We start from the raw sequence: 23,133 nt of genomic DNA on the forward strand, positions 1-23,133 counted from the left end.
ATGTAGAGTGCATATTTTTTTTTTGTGACCGTGTATTAATATTATTTTTAATTGTATATTGTTACTGAATTGTACTGGCTTATTATTACCTGAACTGTGCGTACTGTATTTATCTAAGTTTGTCTTTCACTCTCTTTCTCTGTGCCTAAATCTAAACGTAGATTCCATGAAAAAAGCTTCTTTCTTAGAACTGCACGCCTGCTTTCCAGCTGACTACAATCTAATTGTCTTTAAGTCCAACGTAAACAAGTTCTTGATGAACCGCCCCCCCCTAAGTAATCCAATTTACAAAATTTCCACTACTTATGTTTACTACGCTATAATTTACTAATGGATACCCATTAACCATTATCCTTGAGCGGCCTCCAGGCCTTGATAAATGGTGATTCCTGCGTAAATATATATATATATATATATATAATGTTCTGTTATCTATCAATTCTAATACACATGTTGTATGCATGGTAAATGCAGTATTACTGTCCTCCTGTACTTAGTTTCTTTTTAATTAAAATATTATTGTAATAAAAAATTAAAATGAACTTACAATATCATTTCTATATTAGTGAAATACATAACGGCATGTAATATTACTACATTATTAGTGGGGCCTGTGGAAATTCCACAGCGGACTCATTCATATGTAATATATTGATGTTGGCATTCTGTAGATGTTCAGTGTAAATAGAGATGCTCTGATATTATTGTAGCTCTTTTGTTAAAACTGCAAAAGTATTTATCCAAGCTAGCAGGGACACCCGGCATAGCCTGATTGTAAAATATGCTTAAATATATTTTAATTGTTGCAGATTTTGTACATATTATTATAGAGTTAATGTTCTATCCATTTTTATACATTGTATAGTTTGCGATTTCAAAAAAAAAAAAATATATATATTCATATGACTTGGGTGCATCAGCTATAATCGAAACCGAAACCAAAACTTATGAAGAATTCTTGGTAAAATTCTTTATTACAAGAAATGGAAGTCTATAACAATTAAATAACAGTCACTCGGATTTAAGCGTGGCACACAAAATTAATAAACACACGTGCTACCGTATTAATATATAGATTACTGCATTAATGAGAAAGAATGTCTTTAGAAAGTGTTTGGGGAACATTTAGAACTGTATATAATCTCATACATAGACGTTTTAAAACTGCATCCAATATTCAGTTTTTTTTTTGTTTTTTTTTTTGCTATTCACAGGAGAGGGGGGGGGATAAAGAATGTATTCCCCTCCCCTGGCGAATAGCGAGAGAATATTGTATATGATTTTAATTCATTATCATAATCGGTTTAATGTCCGTTTTACATGCTGGCATGTGTTGGACGGCTTTTAGAAATGGACTTTTAACTAATCTATTGCTGGCCAGGTTTTTATCCGTCTTTCACTTAAATTTATCCTTATCACTTCCTCCTCATGTTTTCCGTGGCCTACTCCTCCCAACTGAACTTGCTACCTCAACTGTTCTACATCTAATAACCCAAGAACTCTCATCCATTCTTTCAACTTGGCCATACCATGGAAGTCTCCTGTTCTGCACATATCTTTCTGTACTGCCTAATCTTCCTTTGAGGTCATCAGATTTAAGCCTGTCTTTAAAATTCACATTACAAATCCATTGTATCATTCTCATATCATTTCTTTCCATGCAACGCATATCCTCAACCCTCACTGGCCAGTTTTCACTTCCATACACCATCACTCTACATACGCTTCCCTTGGTCAACAGTGGTAATGCTCTGCTGATTCGTTTTTTTTTTTTTTTTTTTTTTTTTCTTATGTTCACTCCTAAGTATGCATATCGCCAGTTGGACGTAAAGGGCTACTATTTGGGACCATGCCTAGGAAAGATTAAGATGTTAGTTTACTTTACATTTAAACTTCTGCATATCAGTGCAGTCAGGGAAGCAGGTAGCAAGAAGGGAATTCCAAAGTCTAGCTGTTAGAGGGAAAAAAACTGATAAAGTAGAAAGCTTTCTGGCATTTAAGGACCTCAATAGTGAAGGGGTGTGATTTTGTTGTGAAGCAGGTTTGTCGAGGATATGTATGTTGAGAGGGCACAAGTGTAACGAGTTCATCAGAACACATTCCATTAAAATATTTGTAAAACAGGCACATAGATGCAACATTGCGGTGACGGAACAGGGTTTGGAGCTTAGTTGACAAAATGGGACCTATTAGATTGGAAACTCATTTTTGAGCCCTATCCAAGACGAAGAGGTTAGTGGTAGATGCACTAGTCCAGATGTGGCAACAATACTCCATGCATGGCCTTGTAAAGGTACAAGATAACTCTCAGGTGTGAGTAGTCTTCTAGCTCAATAGAAGTTTCATGAACTTATGCTATCCATTCCTAACTCTTGTAATCACACTAGCACCTTCTCCACCCTGTGCTCCAGTGCTATCACCAAGGTAAATCTTTATTCATGTTGATGCATTATTTTGAAAATCTGGATATTCAATGGCGTTAACTTCAGACTTTATAATTGGTAGGTAATGACGGTGGTAAGTATACCGGTACAGATATGATAGCGATATATTTTTCTCTCTCCCCACCCCCTATGGTGCAACAAGGGAGATGTTGACTGTGAGGAAGATCTCCTGGAGCTGAGCCACGTGTTTTTCTCGTTCTGTGCCCCAGTCACAGATGGCAGAGGCAGCTTGAAACAGGAAAGTCAAGTTTTTCAGCCAAGCAGGTGAACAAAGTAATTGCTTTAGATAGGGATTGAACTTGCGAAAAAAAACACATAAATAATTTTGTGAAGGAGGAGCTGATTTAATTATTATTTTAGAATTATGTCTCTTTGGGTATTTCCCTTTTCGATTATCTTTTCAATTCAACACTCAAAATATTTTTTTGTTGTGAATACAATAGCGATATAAAAATTAAATTTTGGATTATTTTGCTTATTTGAACTATAATTCTCATCTTAGCGTTTATGTTTCATCCAGTGAAACCTCAGAATTTCTTTTGGCGTTGAACTCTGGAATCTATATGAAATTTTGACTTTGAGACTTTTTGAACTCGGAAATCGATATGGAATTTTGAGCTGGATAGCGAGTATTGTTGAACTCTGGAATCTATATGGAATTTTGATCTTGGCGGTTATGTTTCATCCAATGAAACCTCAGAATTTCTTCAGGTGTTGAACTCTGGAATCTATATAGAATTTTGAGCCAGACCTGTAAGTTTTGTTGAGGCCAAATCCATGAGTCTTGTTGAACTCAGGAACCTATATGACATTTTGAACCAAATCCTTTATTTAATCCATGAGAGTAGTTTGTTCTTGTTCAGTCAGACTTTACTGAGTAAAATATTTTACTCTTAGTCAGTATTGCCTGTAGTGAAGCTTGAACCATCCTCCTGAAGACTGCTAATTTAGAACTGATTATTACTTAATACTTTATCCGTTGTACCTTGAGTCCACATGAGAACAACATCCAACATAAGAATAGTAATTTGAATAATCCAAATTTAAGTCTTCATTTAAAAAACTTTCACAATGTGAGGAGCGTTCCAAAAGTAATGCCTCTTATTTGTATTATTTTGCCTGAATGGATCAGGTGGAATTGCTTTGTTATGATGACTGAACTTCTGCATTCATGATTTGAAAATTTCATCTTTTTGTTACAGATATTGATGGTGAGAGACTCTAGAAAGTGACTCCTGTCATGGACGTGCATCAGAATCAGAGTTGTGTCATTGAATTCCTGTCAAAAGTGCATTGAGAATGATGGTGACTCTGCAAATAAATTATGGAACACAAGCGTTGCTCGTTTTAATAATACCACTCCCATCTTCATAGCTCTTCAACTTTTTTTTTTTACTTTTGAAACAACCGTTGTAGATCAAATTTTGTTAAATATCTCATTTGATATTTTACAATTTTTTAAAAATTATTTTTTATTTATTTATTTATTTTTTTTATTGAAATGGATTCTTGGTTTGTAAAATAAATGATTTTCCGGTTCCGGTTTGTAGAAATGTTGCTAAGACAACACTATGTCCAGCTCATCAGTCCATATTGGTATCAACTTTACTACAGCCACTGCCTAGTAAGCAACTGGATTTGATCCGTCTTTTTAAAGTGATCTGGAAAAATATGTGTCCCAGGACAAGTAAAATTAATCTCTTGAACAAAATTTTTTACTTGGCAGTCGCCTATCAAGGCCTGAAGGCCGTTCGAGGTTAAAGGTTAATGAATGTAAGGTGGTGGCGTAGTAGTTCTTAATGGTGTAACTTTGGTAGAATTTGATTGTTTATGGAGACGGCTTAACAAGAACTTGTTTACATTGGATTTGAAGGCTACCATGTTGTATTCAACTGGGAAGCAGACCAGAAGAACAGTGTTCTACAGGCAGGCAGTTTTGAGAAAGAAGCTTTGTTTATGGAATCTGCGTTTAGATTTAGGCACAGTTAGTTTTCTGTTCTCTTACAAAGATTAAAATCAAGATAAACTTTGTGTTATAATGATTTTGACTTTAGAATATGTCTAGAAATTGAGACTTAAGCCTAAAAGGCATTAAAATAAATTTAAATTTCAGTGAATCTTGTTTTATTGATGTCTTATGATAATGGACCAAATTCAATGCGAAAATTCATTATGGTGTAAACTGATCTATTTTAGGAATAAATAGACTTACCCAAATGCAATACAGTCACAACCTGTAGCAGTTATGGCTCCAGAATAATGATGTGTACTTCTGATGTCTCTGTGTACAAATGTTATAAGAGATAAGCTGATATACCTATTTCTGGAAGAATGGACTTACCTTGAGACTATAAATATGATTATATCTAAGCATCGATACAGCAATTCATGGTAGTTATGGCCTCAGAATCATGATGTTTACTTCTGTAACATATTTTTGCTAATACACTTTTTGTTAATCATACCAATGTGCTTGTCTTGATGAAAACAGCCTACACAGCCATAATAATTTGAACTTTCAAATTTGAGGTTGTGCTCAGACATTTTTAAGTTGTCCCTAAAAACATTTTAAATACTTCAAAGAAAATTGGGGAATATTTATTGATTGGTATTTAATACCTATTGTTAAAATTTCACAAAAATCAGAGATATCTGATTTTAACAAAGACCTTCAACATTAACCTCCATTTACCTCCTTTGCATGACACTAAATTGAATATAGTTCAAAATTGGAGGTGCTCAAGTAAAAAAAAAAAAAAATGGCAAAAATATAGTGTCTTGGTGGGGTATATAATATATAATACATTCGTCTGAAAAGGGCACTTTTAAAATGAATTATTGCCCTTGTTTTTTCAAAAGATTTTTTTTTATCATTATCTATATATTTAATATGATGGCATGTGTGTTATTTTCTGTGTCACGCTTACATCCGAGTCGTTTAATTATGTAAGTTATGTACTTCCATTTCTTGTAATTTTACCAAAGATTCTTCATAAATTTTTGTTTCTGTTTCGATTATGGCTGAAGGAACTGAAGTTATATATATGTATATGTATATATATATATATATATGTATATGTATATATATATATATATATATATATATATATGTATATGTATTGTTTTTATAAGTTTTTATTTCGGTTTCAATTCAAGCTAATGCACCCAAGTCATATGGATATATATATATATTTTTTTTTTTAAATCACAACTTTATACTATATAAAAATTGATAGAATATTAACTCTATAATAATATATATGAAGTCTGCGAGAATTAAAATATCATGTTTAAGCATATTTAACAACCGGGCTACGCCAGGCGTCCCTGCTAGCTTAGATAAATACTTTTGCAGTTTTAACAAAAAAAAAAAAAAAAGCTACAATAATATCAGAGCGTCTTCATTTACACTGAACATCTACAGAATGCTAACATCAATATATTACATATGAGTCCGTAGAATTTCCATGGAAAGTGTTCGACTGAGCTTCAATCTATGGTCCTCCCTTGCCAAACTTTCACAAGAAACACTCGTCTAGCTGTAAACACTATCAATAATTCCCCCCACTCTTTATCTGTGCCTAAACCTAAACGTAGATTCCATGAACAAAGCTTCTTTCTTAGAACTGCACGCCTGTGTAATTGTCTTCCGTTTTCCTGCTTTCCGGCTGACTACAATGTGGTTGTGTTCAAGTCTAACGTAAATAAGTTCTTGATGAGCCGTTCCATATAAGTTATCAAATTTACCAAATTTTCATTACTAATGATTACTATATTGTCCAATTCCTACTGTACACTCTTTAACCCTTATCCTTGAGTGGCCTCTTGGCCTTGATAATGTGGTGATGCCTATGTGAAAAAAAAAAAAAAAGAAAAAAAGGTCCCACTAGTTTAAAAATATTTCTATATTACCAGTTGTTTGGATGGATCTACATAATTTTGTAAATAATGCCACTAACATTGTACAACAGTAATAAATGAAAATTGATTAGTTTTTGTTTCATTTTAGTTCAGTCGAAATTCTCAACGGGCCCCCGTTTTGGGGGCTAACACTTAATCTCTACACAAGATACATAGATATTCGAATATTCCATTAAAGTTTTTTATCTTTCGAACACTGAGTTGGTAAAAAAATTGAGAACATACTTTTCCTCTCCCTAATCAACCATTTAAATGTGTTATAGTACACCTTTCTTGTGGTTTCTTGGTTTTATTGGATTCCAGGACAAGAATTTATCTAGTCTGGTGGAATACCTACCTCTGTGTGGTTACTTGAAGTAACAGCATTTGGAGAAGGTGCACTATTCCTCATGTATATCCACACTGAAGAGATCTTATTTTGGCCGCAAATACGAAATGTCATTTTGAATATTTAGTCAGGGTTTACTTGTATGGAAAAGTATCCTCATGCCAGGTTGTTCTGACAAACCCCTGTACAGAGAAACCCTAGACACTCGATGAATAGTGTCTAGTATGCATTCAAGTTTTTTGCTGTAGGCATTCAAGTTTTTTGCTGTAGGCATTCAAGTTTTCTGCTGTAGGCATTCAAGTTTTCTGCTGTAGGCATTCAAGTTTTCTGCTGTAGGCATTCAAGTTTTCTGCTGTAGGCATTCAAGTTTTCTGCTGTAGGCATTCAAGTTTTCTGCTGTAGGCATTCAAGTTTTCTGCTGTAGGCATTCAAGTTTTCTGCTGTAGGCATTCAAGTTTTCTGCTGTAGGCATTCAAGTTTTCTGCTGTAGGCATTCAAGTTTTCTGCTGTAGGCATTCAAGTTTTCTGCTGTAGGCATTCAAGTTTTCTGCTGTAGGCATTCAAGTTTTCTGCTGTAGGCATTCAAGTTTTCTGCTGTAGGCATTCAAGTTTTCTGCTGTAGGCATTCAAGTTTTCTGCTGTAGGCATTCAAGTTTTCTGCTGTAGGCATTCAAGTTTTCTGCTGTAGGCATTCAAGTTTTCTGCTGTAGGCATTCAAGTTTTCTGCTGTAGGCATTCAAGTTTTCTGCTGTAGGCATTCAAGTTTTCTGCTGTAGGCATTCAAGTTTTCTGCTGTAGGCATTCAAGTTTTCTGCTGTAGGCATTCAAGTTTTCTGCTGTAGGCATTCAAGTTTTCTGCTGTAGGCATTCCAGCTCTCTGCTGTAGGCATTCCAGCTCTCTGCTGTAGGCATTCCAGCTCTCTGCTGTAGGCATTCCAGCTCTCTGCTGTAGGCATTCCAGCTCTCTGCTGTAGGCATTCCAGCTCTCTGCTGTAGGCATTCCAGCTCTCTGCTGTAGGCATTCAAGCTCTCTCCTTGACTAGTCAAAAATAAAGTTTTATATGTCAGCTTAAATGCTATTTAGGTCCAACTAAAATATAACGAGATAACTTTATATCTTAGGTTAAAGTTGGAAATATTCATAATAATCACTCAACAAAGAATTTTTAATAACACTTTATGATCTACATTGATTTTTACTTATTTTCTTTCTATGAAAATGTTTCATTTAAGTGGTGTCACAGATGTTGATCGTTATCCTCTCATGAAATGGATTGGTTTTATCTAATATGTAAAGTTATCTTGTTGGATTCACAAAGTCAGACCTAAATAGCAATGCATCTAACAAATCAATACTCAATTCGGACTTGCTCCCTCACCCCCTTTTTTTGTCATTCAACTATGTTACTGCACAGTCACGTTGACACACTGGTTCCTGCCAGATCACTGAAGTTAAGCAACGATAAGCCTGGCCAGTACCAGATGGATGACCATTTGGGAAGGCTAGGCACTGTATGTACCATGCCAAATCATAAGAAATTTCCAGGTTTGTATCTGGATGCGCTTTAAATCACTGGGAGAGATGCACCTCTAGTGTTAGTTAAGACATGCATCTAGGAGAAGATAACTCTGATGACGTCAGCAGCAGGACGTTGGATGGCCATGGAGGAGAATGAATCTCTAGCAAATCAACGGTTTTATGGTATTAAAAGTTATGTTATTCGACTGCAGCTGTGTGGATGATCTAAGGACAACAGATAGGTGCAAGCAGGTGAGTCAGATGCCACTATGCTGGGGAAGGTAATAGCAATCCTACCCCATGTATTCTGCCAAGTTCAAAATCATGTGATGTCTTCAGAGGAATCAGACCAACAATGGACCAGAGCCTATGGAGAACACTGGACCAAATATAATTTATATTGCTTAAATTTCTTTCTGATAATAATTAGTCTGACAAATAGGTTAGTTAGACTAGGGTCATTTTTTTTTTTTTTTTTTGCTTATGCCCTCAATAGAACCAGCCGCTTGTGAAATTACTAAAAAGAATTTCATACAAAGATTGAATCTTTTTTTTTTTTTTTTTATATATATGTAAGTAAATGGATAATCGGCATCAGCATATTCAGTTTAATGTTTGTTTTACAAGCTGGTATCTTTTGGGTGTCTTTTTTAAAATTTATCTCCAAAATAACCTATCTCTGGTCAGGTATTTATTTTTCGATTTTTCTCTAAAATCCATCTTTGTCACTTCCTCCCATGTTTTCAGTTGGAAGAAGTTATTTCAGTTGTTCTGTGGTTTGGAAATATGAAGGGTGATTACTTTTGAAAAAAAAATGCAGTCAGCACCAACCCTATTCAGTGTTTAATCGGCTCTCTCTGGAGGAGGAAGTTTCATGGGAGTATCAAATTCACAAGCGGTCCCCAGTCGCATATATATCGCCATTAGGGGAGATGATGACGTTAGGTTTTTGCAACTTTTTGCAGGGATGTGTCGATGTCCTCCTATATACAGCACCTGGACTTCCCAAATTGGTCACCCATTTTAGTAATGACCAGACTCAATGTTGCTTAACTTCAGTGATCTGACGGGAACCGGTGTGTCAACGTGATTATGCCGTATACTTGTTACTTAGTGTAACAATAGAGAATTAAATGAAAGGTTACTAGTTTTTAAGACTCTGTGGACTATTTTTGTATGTTGAGCATTCGATTCTGAGTAAAAAAAAAAAAATAGAAATTGTTCGTAGTTATTTTATTTCTTGATAGTTGGTCCTCATATGTAGATGAGGAGCACAATTATTTTATGAAAGACGAATTGAGAAAGACAGGCAGTTGAATTTTTGACAACTGAGACAAACCATTGAAACTAAGATTTTTCTGTGTTCATTATGGCGTTATAGAAGAGGAATTTTGTTAATTTCTTTACAGAATTACATCTACTAATCTAAGAACCGTCATCCATTCTTTCCAATCCTATTACCACTGCTCATCACTTTGGTTTTGATAACTTTGGTAACATTCGCTCCCAAATCTTTACTTTCCATACCAATTCCTTCAAGACTTTAACGTAACAAGTAGAACTTCTTCCGTTGTTTCATATGAAAGTATTATACTATCATGCAACACCTCTTACCAAACAACTCGCATGAAACTCTCCAGACATTTTTTTCTAAGACACAAATTAAAAGCAACAGACTTAAATTACTTGAGACTTCTACCCGGTCATGGCTGATGGAAATTAGAGCATGCTGATCCTGTAAATTAAATAAAACGGTTCTGTTCAAAATTCCCTGCAGATTAATTGACAGAAAGATTCCAGAGTTTGACAAGATACACCTGAAGAAGGTCGGAGGTTACATCGATCAAAACAAGGGAGGATCCTAGGATTGTGCGTGCAATATATTTTGGTGGGAATCCTAAGATTGTGCAATCATGTATCACTTGGGACTTCTATCCAGTCATGGCTGATGGAATGAGAGTGTAAACTGTTTTTGACTCCTAGTGAGGGGTATGAGACCAATGATTTCGACAGTCATTTTTTATAATCACCAGCTGTTTTAAACCAACCAATGAAAATGTTCCAAAGTTACTATAAAAATTGTCGAATTTTGGATTCAATCAGTTCGCCGTTGGCTATGTCATGAGACTGCATTGATTGTTAACCGCTATCTTTGTTACTGGAAAATACTTCAAACTCAGTATCGGGACTGCACTCTGTTCAACATGTCTCAACACTTAAGAGAGCATGCTGCTTCTATAAGTTAAATAAAACGGTGCCATTCAAAATTCCGTGCAGATTAATTAAATCGACAGAAAGATTCCAGAATTTGACAAGATATGTATGAAGAAGGTCGAAGGTTACATCGATCCAAATATTGTGAAAATAACACTATAGATAAGAACGATAATCCGAAGAATTTAAATAATACAAATAAGATTTTGTTCTTTTATATCATTTCATTTTCCAATACTGAGTCGAGATAGTTCGATAGTCATATCTACTTTTACTTCCAATGTCTAAATCATGTATTCAAAGTTTGAAAGGAGCAAAAAAAAAAAGGAGAGCATTTATTAATTAGTACCATTTTACGACATGACGTAATTAGATACGTAGGTAGGTCGATTGTGACAATAGTATTAATACAGAGATTATTTTATAGCAAGCTCTGTAGTCATTCATGTATTCATGTCAATAAGATATCTCATCTGAGTAAAACAATGATGTCGAGTTACATATCCGATGTAACTATAAATGCTTTAGTTTTTTTGTTTTTATATACTTTTTTCTGTATTTCGTGTGTGGGTGGGTTTTTTTGGCTGATTGCCTTGTTTTGTCCACAGCTTCAGGCTTTGTAAATGTCAGCAAACAACAAAAGGTTGCTCAAGCAATGAAGGAATTTTTAGATCTGACTAATGCACGTACGAAAATAGTCGACATCCGGGTGTTGGAGTCTGACTAGTAAAGATGTGAGAAGTCGGATTTTTTTAATTTCTGAAGAATCAACACCTCTTGAATATCGGAAGAGTTTAAAATAAGGAACCTTCAATATTCTTGGGATCCTAGTAGTCTTTGTGTGATGTATTTTCGGAGGAAACTCTAGGATTGTGCATGTGATATATTTTGGTGGGTGGGGTTCCTAAAATTGTGCATGTGATATATTTCGGGGAGGATCATAGAATTGTGCGTGCGATATATTTTGGGGAGGATCCTAAGATTTTGTGTGCAATATATTTCAAGGAGGATTCTAGGATTGTGTGTGCGGGGTTGTTCTCTTTCAGCACCAAATTCAAAAGAGTATTGGGCCGTGTTGAGATGGCTTGTTCCTTGTTGACTGAGGTATATTTTTGGTTCCGTACAGTTCTAAGAGGTTCACCCTCCCAGGATTCATTTTCTTTCTTTGAGAAGGGGTTAGTTACAAAAAATATTACAAAAATCGCTTTTAGCATCAGAATATTGGCACAATTTTCTCTGATACTGATTCCGATACCTTAAAAAGTTCAAATTTTCTATTCTGATGCTAATTAATCGTCCCAACACTAATAGCTGTCAAAATATGGTAACCAATTTATGTATTTAAGAAAGAAAAAAAGAAACTTGAATTAAATTGCCAAATCTGTCTTACCAAAATCTTTCTGGATTCCAAACCATTTTGTCAGACATTTTGCAGTTTTGATTGAAGAGAATTTAATTTTGTCAGAAGTTTGAAGTCTGGTGTGGAGTGTTTCAAGATAGCGCATAGCTTTCTATTACTCACCAAATTCTTCATAAATATGAATTGGTATGTTAAGTTGACACACATATCTCTTGTTAGGAGTTTAATTTTCAAGGTGTGTGATTTAATGGGCATACCAGACAATAAAAAGCTTCTTTTTTTTTTTTTTTTTTTTTTTTTTTATTAGTGAAGTATATTTTAATTAAAAAATTATTTACTAATGAGTCGCCTCTTAGTCGTCTATTTCTCTCTTACGTTGTATGTAGACTTGGTCGCAAAAGAAAATGATAACATCAACACAACTTTTTATGGTGGAAGACAAAGGTATTTATTTTGCCATTTCATGTAACCAAAGCAGCTATTCGTTATCAGTACAGGGTACCTGTTTTACAAAATTTGACTTTTTTTAGGATTTGGGAGAGAGAACAGACTTTTGCGTTTGCTGACCGTTGCTCACCAACTTACCAGCTGCAATTTCCTTTCTTTCTCTTCTCCTTTCGTGCTTCCGCTTTTTCTTGAAATTCATCCCTACATATGTATTTGAGTCTGTGGCATCACACTTACGCTGCACCCAAATGTTAACTCGATTCTGTTGCATTATTAAAGCTATCCATTGGCATGACTAATAATATGCTATCCAAGAGTTCTTTGTTCAAACTTCTCGGCTTAACAATCACAGGCAACATGAATTCAAACAAATATTTTTTTTCTTTTTTTTTTTTTTACACAGTGGTCACCACTTACCAAGGCCCGGAAGCCACTCAAGGATAAGGGTTATTGCAAGTACATTACGTTAGTGTGGAGATTTGATGAAGTGTTTACTTAAGGGGGCAGTTCATTAAGAATTTGTTAACGTTAGACTTGAAGACATCCAAGTTGTAGTCAGGTGGGAAGCAGGCAGATGGAACAGAGTTCCACAAGCGTGCAGTTCTAAGAAAGAAGCTTTGTTCATGGAATCCATGTTTTGATTTAGGCACAGATAAAGAGTGGGGAAAATTTTTCACAGTGGATTCAGCTAGACTGGTGTTTTTCGTGAAAGATTGGCGAGGGGGGACCATAGATTGGAGCTCAGACGAGCACCTGCCATGGAAATAACGATAAAACAAGGACAGGCTCGCAACGTCTCTTCTGTGGGAGAGAGGTTGCAGGGTAGAGAAAAGGGCATCCCCCACTAAGCCACGAAGTCTATTTTGTACTCTGTCAAGGCAGGATAGGCTGTTTTTAGCAGCTCCTATCCAGATATGGCAGCAGTATTCCATTCTTGGACGTACTTGGCTTTTATATAGATAGAGAATTGCATCAGTAGTGAGATATCTTCTGCTGCAAGAATTGTAGGCTCTCTACTCTGTCAGAAAATTACAAACCTTAAAGTATCTGTATCCCTATACGCAATCATTCGTTCATGCATGCAGTGCTGTTGCTGCATATGGGCTGGTGCACTTACGTATAGTTTCTCATTTCGGGTCGGGGGGGAGGGGGAGTAGAATTATGTGTGTGATATATTTTGGAGGGATCCTAGAATTGTGCATGCGATATATTTTGAGGAGGTCTAGTTTCTCCTGAATGTCAGCTGAATGGACAACATTTTTTATTTTACTTAGAATTCTAGACTGAGGCACAGAAGTGACATGTATTCAGCTTTTTAGGTGTGTACGTATGTGTGTGTGCATGCGTGCATGTATGTATATGTGTGCGTGTGCACACACATGTATGTATATGTGTGTGCGCGCATGTATGTATGTGTGCGTGCGTATGTGTGTGTGTGTGTGCACGCGTGTATGTATGTATATGTGTGTGCAAGTGCGCATGTATGTATGTATGTATTTCTCCAAGCATATTGTAAAATAAATTTATGAATGTTGATATGAAAAACCAAATATTTGTGAAGGAAAATTAAGTTTTTTGTTAGAGCATAACAGAAGGGTCCCCTTCATCTAACCCCTTCATCTAACCCCTTCATCTTAACCCCTTCATCTTAACCCCTTCATCTTAACCCTTCATCTTAACCCCTTCATCTAACCCCTTCATCTAATCCCTTAATCTTAACCCCTTCATGTTAATCCGGTGCTATCAGATCAAGCTGTCTGAAAATAGCTTTATATTGTAAAGTTTACTAAACATTGATTTTATTGTTTTTCTTCCCCGTCTTTGCAAAACGCAATCATGTTCTGCAAAGCAAAAATAACAAATTCAAATCAACAAAACATCATGACTAAATATTTGAAGATATAAAGAACTTAAAGCCTAAAAAAACTTTTACAAAAATAACTGGATTTTTCATTAAATAATCCTAAAAGGGTTGATGTGCTGTAAAACAGTCAGAGACGCAGGAAACAGGGAGGGCATTCCAAAGTCCAGCAGTCTGAGGGAAGAAACTGTTAGAGTAGAAGGCTTTCAGGTATCTAGTGAACTCAATAATCAAGGGGTGGGACTTTGCTGTTTGATGGGTTAGTTGGGAGTGTTTATGTGAAAGGAACATAAGTGCTATGAATTCATCAAAGCACATTCTAAGTATTAAAGTTCTTGTAAAACAGGCAAGATTGCAGTGATGGGACAGAGTTTGGAGATTGGCCGACAGTGTAGGATCTATTAGATTTTAATTTTTTTTTTTTCTTTTACCCTGTCTAACGGTGAAAGACTAGTGGTAGAGGCATCAGCCGAGACATGTCAGCAATACTCCCTGAATGGGTGATGATTTTATAAAGATATAGGATGCTCTCTGATGAGAGTAATTTTCTAGCTTAGTAGAGCGAGCTTATCTTTGCATCAGCATTGACAATGCCCTCTGGAAAGTAAAAAAACAAAACACTTTTTCTCTCCAAAACCATTAAACTAAATGCCATAAATAAATATTTGGAGATATAAAGAACTTTAAGCATAAAATTTTTTTGTAAAATTATGGGATTCAGCATTAAATAACCCAGAAATAGTTGCAGAAATGGTTGATATGCTGTAAAAAAAAAAAAAATAAATAGATAAAAAACATTAATAAATATTTGAACTTGAAAATTTTTTTCCCCAAAATTACTGTAAATAACTCCAAACGAGTTAGTATGCAGGTAAAACAAAAACAACCAATCGACTGTCGTCATCGTTACAGTAAGCAATTCATCATTTCATTCGTATCAGCTTCCCGGTGTATTGTAGTCATTACTAGGACTGTGACAACAGCATATTGTTTTCATTGTTTTGATTCTTGAGTGTGTATCCGTTAATATCTTATGTTTTTATATAGACTGATGTGGTTCTCGGTTGATTAAGTGTCTATGTCGGATATATACCCAAGAGTCAAAAGAATGAAAAAAATATTCTGTTGTCACAGCCCTAGTCATTACATGTCTACACTTGAGACCCACACGTTGTATGCAGACAGGCGCAAGGAAAGAATTTGACTTGAATCCCCTTTCTTTTTCCTTTTTTTAGTTGAAACAGACATTTATTTACAAGTACTTCTAAAATAACACCTTGTCTCTTGTTCAAAAGTCTTCTCATACTCCAATGTGCTTAACAAGACTCTGCCATGTTGAAAACATGAAACTCGTTGTCTGTCCATGTTTAGGACACGTCGATCTCTGCCCAGGTGTGTAACACATCTATTTCTGTCCTTCTCGGGCCACTTTTTTTTTTTTTTCTTCCTTGCTATGATGTCATTTCGTACACGGCTCGGTCATTTGCATATGTTGGCTTTTGCTGCTGCTAACATATGTGCGTCTACACTCTGTTACAACGATACTGACTTAAATATATTTTCAGATGTGACTCCATCGTCATAGTTGCTTCTTTGTAAAGACAATGGACAATGTTGTAACTTTGTATACAGACATCTGGACTATGAATAAAAGCAAAAGGCACAGTGCTTCTTTAGAAGTGCCCATTGAGTGGCAAATAAATACTGGCTTTTGCACTTGTTTTCATGAGCGACTTTGAACACTGCAAAGTCTGTGCGTGTCTTCCAGCCGTGGTTTATAGAGAGTTTCCCTTTTATATATCTACGTTTTCTGTGCTTAGTTCGCCTATTTCCTTATTTGTTTTGTGGTGGAATCTGACGAGAGTAGAGATAAAAAAAAAAAAAGAGACAAAAAGAAAGAAAGAAAGAACATCAACTTACATCATCCATCCATCTCTCTCTCTCTCCCTCCTCCTCCTCCTCCTCCTCAAAGAACAAAGATGGAGACTGATGTCTTAGAGTGGCTGAACGGTGTACGTACATCACTCGTTGGACAAAGGCAAAGCAATCTAAAGTGAAAACATCTGTTTCTAGATAAAATAATGGCTTTATTAAGATACGTCTGTAAATCACTCCGCGCGCTTCCTCTTGGAGAGAAGGTTTGAGTTAGATAACAGTCGGCATGAGGCAAGATTTAATGATTTGGAAGTACCGATTTTGATAGGCAAAATGGAGGATTTATTTATTTATTTATTTCAGGAAGAGAAGGAAGTTAGAAAGTAATTCTTGGACAAATAAAGTATTGTTTGAGTGAAATTAGGAACAAAGTTGTAACAAATTAAAATGGTGTATATGTATACGACACAATCATGGTGACACACCGGTTCTCGCCAGATCACCGAAGTTAAGCAATGATGAACCTGGCCAGTACTAGATGGGTGACCATTTGGGAAGGCTAGGTGCTGTATGTACTGTGCTGAAACATAGAAATTTCCAGGTTGGTATCTAGGAGCACGTTTAATTTACTGGGAAAGATGCACCCCTAGTCTTCGTTAAGACATGCATCTAGGAGAAGTAAACTCTGATGTAAAACCTGAGGTCCACTGTCTGCTCTGCTTTGTAGCAGTCATTGCATCGACGAAGATTAGCACTTGTACCAAAAAGTGTGGTTGGTTTTACACAAAGCCTTCACTGCTATAAACAAAACCCCTGTGTGGATTTCCGAACAACTTCGTACATCAAAATCGACGGGAGAGTCCATCATATACATATATATATATATATATATATATTGAAGTGGAATATATTATTTGACTTGTAGTTTTGATTTCATTATTGAAAGAGTCTAAGGAACAATGACCAAAATAGTTGCTTGAAAACAAAAGCAAAACAACGATTTGAATTTAGAAAATATCAGAAAACAGTTATTGTTTATATTCAGACAAAATGCCTACAAGAATCAGTTGTGGATATATATACTAGTGATGGGGAGATTCCAATATTTTTTCCAATTCCGATTCTTATAAATATCTAAATGTTTAACTATAAAGTTCTTTTTTTATTCCGATTACTGTAAAAACACATTAAATATGCAGATATTTTTTCAAATATAACGATGCACTTATGGGGAATGATCTATAGATTTTAGTTTTACTGTTAGTCAACAAATATTATTTTATCATTACTATCAATGGTGGAAAAATGAGGATAATAGTCCGCAAATAAATGAATAAATATAAAATCAATATCTATTATTTTTTTTATTGCTATAAGCTGTGGGAGAATTTGTTTTAAACAAAATCAAATAAAAAAACGATTAATAGAATCGTTTTTTGCCATCAGAAAATAGGCGCAAATTTTCCGATACTCCATAAAGTTCCAATTTTTCCAGCTATTTCTCATCGAATTGAAAATGGCAGATTCGATAATGTCTCAGGCTAGAACGCTATGAATTTTGGTTTCGGGTTTTCATTTTAGCTGATTGTATCCAAGTCCATTGAAGATGTTTTCACCTCGATTTTTCGCTAGTTGGGTTGTAACCTTAATCTCGCTTAGTACCAAAGATTTCTGCCATGGGTGGCCCCATCTTGAACCAGGGTTCCAGACGACATAGCTCTAACACTACTAGGTTGTCACCGCCCCTACCACTGTGAGGAAAAGTTGGACTTTAAGGGGGACTTCTTACTGCTGACTATTATACTCAAAGCTTAGTTATTCAGGGGAAGATAACTCTGGACTCGAAAAGCAGATTAATTTCTAATTTCCTTTTTACTAAGTCACAACTTAAGACAAAAAAAGAAAAACTGAAGAAAGTCGGAGGTTACACCAACCGAAATGTTGTGAAGATAACACTCAAGATGAAAACAATAGTTCAAATAATAATTTGTTCATTCTAATCATTATTTTAAATCCTCTCACTGTATTCTTCTTCATTAAACTGATAATCCATCTATCTTATTAATCCTTTTCCTCGAATGGCTTTTAGCATTGATGAGTGGTGATTCATTTATAAAAAAAAGTTTTCTTTGCTTAACAGGATAATTATTCCAATAGACTAAATTTGTTAATGATTTTTTTTTTTATTTGTTATTATCCCGATTTCTTGCCTCCCTACGAGGGCAGAGCTAGACACAATGTCTGTTTTTAATGTGTGGAAAATCCAGCTCTCAAAAAAAGACACTTTGGATTGAGACAAAAATCAAAATTGCTTCCGTTTAGAAGAATTTCTCCTTCACTGACTAAAATCAGAAACAATGAAGTATAACATCAGTGTTGGATGTTTTCATAACGTCACGGATGCTTAAACATTATACCATCGAGCATTTTCTGTGGTAACCCAGGTTTCGTCAATGCTGTTGTATTCGGGTGTTGATCGAAAACCACACAAACACTGGTTTGGTTTTAAAGTTTTATTTAAAATAGAACAAGAATAGAAAACTAATGTGTTTGTTGTTGTTGTTGTTTTTTGTTGTTGTTGTTGTTTTTTGTTGTTGTTGTTGTTTTTTTTTAGCACATATTGTATATACATGTGTAAATATATGTAATCTCCTTTTTATTTACATATGAGCAAATATACTGCCCCCTCCTCCTCCCTCTACATATACTCTTGATTAATCTTCCCGTTAGTGAACATTTTTCATTTTTACTCTTGAAAAAGCCCGCACTAAACGGGTGAAACGTCGTCAAGTTCTTACGTCTTTCCACCTCCGTTTTTATGAAAACAAATGTGTGTGTGTGTGTGTGTGTGTGTGTGTGTGTGTGTGTGTGTGTGTGTGTGTGTGTGTGTGTGTGTGTGAGAGAGAGAGAGAGAAAAATGAACGGAGGTCGATAAAATATAACAGGATGGGCAGACTTTCAGCTACATCACTACCGGCTCTGCTTCCCTGCCGGGGCTGGCTGGAGACAACGATGTCTTGCATCTGTTATTCTCATCGATTTCATCAGGTCAAAAGAAAGAACCCTTCTCCTTGGCAGAATCATGTGATTTTCTTCCACTTTTAGGCTCTTTGTGCCGTCCTTTTAGGGCAACCTTTTCTCTTCTCCACCCTGTCTCCCTCAGAACAGATACTACACTTCTTGTCATTGTCATTTAATTGCTTTGTGCTTTTAGTTCTGCTTATCTGGGTGACTTATTTTAAACAAAGCTAATGCAAGAAATAAGTTTGACATTTGTCGAGCATTGTGGAACGTTTCCTTTGTTACTAGAGAAACTGTCCAAATCTTGGACTTCAAGAATTCAAAGATCAGGTTTCTAACAATTCAGACTCTCCGGAATTTTCCGTGTGCCAGAGAAGTCCTCTCCTTTACCCAGACAAACACAGAACTTCAAAAGTAGTTTCTGTCATTGAATCATGTGTTGGTGCGTGTGTGGTGTCTGTTTCATTAAAAATTCACTAAAGGCCACACAAATTAAATCTTCATCTTTTAAATGTGTCCATTTTCAGCCATTTGTTTTATATTTATAAATTTAATTTCATTCAACATTTTTTTTTTTTTTTTTACTTAGGCGTCACCACTTATCAAGGCCCAAAGACCACTCGAGGATAAGAGTTAATGAATATAAGGTGGTTGTGTAGTAATCATTAATGGTGTAAATTGGGTAAAATTTGATTATTTATGGGGACGGCTCAACAAGAACTTGTTTACATTGGAGTTGAAGGCTACCATGTTGTATTCAACTGGGAAGCATGCCAGCAGAACAATGTCTCACAAGCAGGTAGTTCTGGGAAAGAAGCTTTATTCATGTAATCTGTGTTTAGATTTATGCACAGATAGATGGGGGAGGAAATCGTAGATAGTGGGTGTAACTAGTCGAGTGTTTTAACCAAATAACAAATCAAAACCTGTGTACACAGATCGACCTGTGGCGCAATGGCTAAAATGCTTATTATTAATCGGTTTCAAATGGATATTGGAGGGTTCAATTCTCAGTACACATGGTGGCAATAAAAAGATCAAGTATTACTTAAGACCTAGTAGAAAAAAAAATGACATCTGTGGATTAAATAAAAGGTTTCATATATATATATATATATATATATATTATTTGATACGAAAATGATAACTGTTAAGGGGTAAAAAATTGGGGTAAAAGTTTAAAAAATTGATCTCTGCGATCTTTACGGAATTACTCAGACAAATTTGTGTCTGAACATTTTAAATCTTATATATAAAGTGTATTCACACGTAGGGCAAGTTATGAACAGTATATAAGGCCCGAGCAAAACCAGGCTGAACTGCTAGTGTGTATATATATATATACACACTTTATATAAGATTTCAAATGTTTAGATGCAAATTTGTCTGAATAATTTCGTAGAGATCGCAGAGATCAATTTTTTAAACTTTTACCCCAATTTTGACCCCCTTAATATTCATTATTTTCGTCTACATTCAAAATACAAAGTTTTACACATGCCAAGTTACCTACATCTAAAATTTCAAGTCTTTAGACCCAAAGTTGGCAAAGAAATTCGGTAGAATCTGCAAAGTTAACTCTTTCAACTTTGACCTTTTTGGTAGTCAAATTTTCGCCCCAAAACTGATTAAAATGCTTGCCGCATGTCTGAATACCCGTTATGTATAAATTTCAAATGTTTAGACCAAAAATTGGCTGAGTAGTTTGCTAGACACCACAAAGATCAAATCTTTTGAACTTTGACCCCTCAGCAGCTCAAATTCTTAACCCAAACCGATTAAAAACTTATCCTTTTCTGAATACCCTTTATGTAAAATTTCAAATATTTAGACTAGAAATTGGCTGAGTAATTTGGTAGAGACGGCAGAGATCAAATTTTTTTAACTTTGACCCCAATTTTGACCTCCTCACATTTTTTTGGAGTCGGATCAAATTATAAAGTTTGATCCATGTTGAAGTAACCTACATTTAAAATTTCAAATGTTTAGACCCAAAATTGGTGGAGGAGTTTGGTAGAGTTTTCAAAGGTATAATCGTTGAACTTTGACTCCTTGACAGCCAAATTTCTGGCCGGTTAAAAGTATTTTCCTAAATCTCAATACCCCTTATGTCAAATCTCTAGTCTCTAGACTGAAAATTGACAGTTATTTGGTAGAGAAATGTACACACACACACACACATTTTCACTTTATATATTTGTAGTCATCGACATACAGTCCTGTTTCGTTGTATCACAACTCATCAGTGCCGCTAGACTAGCACCTCTCCCAAGCCGAGGATTGAACCTAGAATCATCACGTTGACAGTCAGCGGGAGCAGCACTTGTAAATTATCTCGCCAAATGTCTATTTAAACAAACATTTGTCCACCACTTTTACAGTGCTCTAACCACTTGTTTATAAACAAACAATGAGCGTCGCATTTGTGTATGTGTGTTAATATTATATCTTGTGAAGTATTTTTCTTGGAATAAAAAAAAAAACCCAAAAAAACGGATCCAATTATTAGTTTCTATTACTGTATGGATACAGTTGAATGGCTGTTATTTGAAAAATTATCCAATTTAAATGTAATCGAATCACATTTTAAACAAACGTTTAAGTGCTGTTCTCTTAAGAACTATAATTATGTCGTTCAGTACAACTGCATTATCAAGCCACAAACATTATTTTTAATTGTACATAACTTTAAATAATTAGATTTGTCTGATTGTTTTCTTCTGTGTATTATGTTAGAAACGTTGTGCTTTAGCGATGTCACTTTTACAAGATATTAAAAAGTAACTATCGTTAGTTTCATGGCAGGTACTCTAATGAACTTCACTCATAGTGGGACACTGGCGGCAGGCCCTCATCTAGCTACAACCACTTTCGATAATTTTCCTTGCTCTCTATCTGTGCCTAAAATTAGATGAAAATTTTATGAGCAAAGCTTTTTTTTTTTTTTTTTTTTACCCCAGAACTGCTCTTCTGTTGAACACAATATCATGGAACTACTTCCTGACTGAATATAGCCTTATTGTTTTGGAGTCCAATGTTGAGCTGTCCACTTGAATAATTAATTTCTATCCAATTTCCACCATTGCTGATCATCTTTGCGTTGTCTCTTGTAACACTCATTAACCATTATCCTTGAGTGGTTCCGGGCCTTGACCAGTGGTGACTCTATAGAAAAAAAAATTGTTAGTCCAGCTCTTGTAGAGTGAGATTAAATTATAAGCGTTATGATTATCATCATATTTGTTTAATATCCACTTCTGTACCAATCTAGAGTGTCCCTTTTGGGGAAGCTGGATGTTACCCATATAAAAAACAAAAACGACCTTGTGTCTAACTATGCCCTTGTGGCAAAGCAAGTAAATAGGTATATGTTGGCGTGTCTGCGGACGATTTTTAAAAATTATCCCTAGCAAATCTTGATTTATCACACTTCCTCCCAAATCCAGCTTTCTCCAATATTTATTTTTCTTGGCCTACCACTGTCAACCGACTCTCCTACCTCAACTCTTCTGCATTTATGAACTAAAGAACTCTTTTTTTTTTTTTTTTTTTTTTTTTTTTTTTTGTTTTGCAATGTGACCATCCCAACGAAATCTTCTGTTTTGTACACATCTCCCTATACTATCCATATTTAATCTTTTTCTGGGCTCCTCAGATCTAAGCCTGTCTTGAAGACTTCCAGTCCACATCCATCATATCATTCTCATATCATTTCTTTCCATGCAACACATGTCCTCAACTCTCACTAGCCAAGTCTCACTTTCATACATCATCACACTGTGTATACATGCATGATAGATTCTTCTTGATCGACAGTGGTAATGTTTTGCCGATTAGGTTTTGATAAAATATGATAATTAAAAATAAAATTTTAATGTAAGAAAAAAAATGTGATTCAATGCTTTGAAAGTTTTTAATACGTGTGATGTTTTTTCCCCGATTCCAATACAATTACCGATTCTGCTCTAAATTCCTGATTCCGATACGTTTACTGATTCCGTTTTAAATTCTTGATTCCAATGCAGTTACTGCTTCTGTTCTAAATTCCAGAATCCCATATGATTACCGATTTTTTTCCCCCCTTAATTCCCAATTCCGATACAATTGCCGATTCTAATCTAAATTCCCAATTCTGTTCTAAAT

General features: G+C 35.2%; 1 protein-coding gene and 1 pseudogene across 48 annotated transcripts in view; one reads left to right on the plus strand and one right to left on the minus strand.

The window, feature by feature from the left end:
* LOC145252497 (uncharacterized) overlaps nt 1–23,133 on the plus strand; it is a 957,520-nt gene that overhangs the window by 9,231 nt on the left and 925,156 nt on the right. The gene's annotated exons all lie outside the window — the stretch shown is intronic.
* Nucleotides 9,197–9,315, minus strand: LOC145252877 (5S ribosomal RNA; annotated as a pseudogene).

The sequence above is a fragment of the Euprymna scolopes genome, chromosome 29 (genome assembly GCF_053919585.1).
Source record: "Euprymna scolopes isolate OS-2025 chromosome 29, ASM5391958v1, whole genome shotgun sequence".
In the NCBI taxonomy this organism is placed as follows: Eukaryota; Metazoa; Mollusca; class Cephalopoda; order Sepiida; family Sepiolidae; genus Euprymna; species Euprymna scolopes.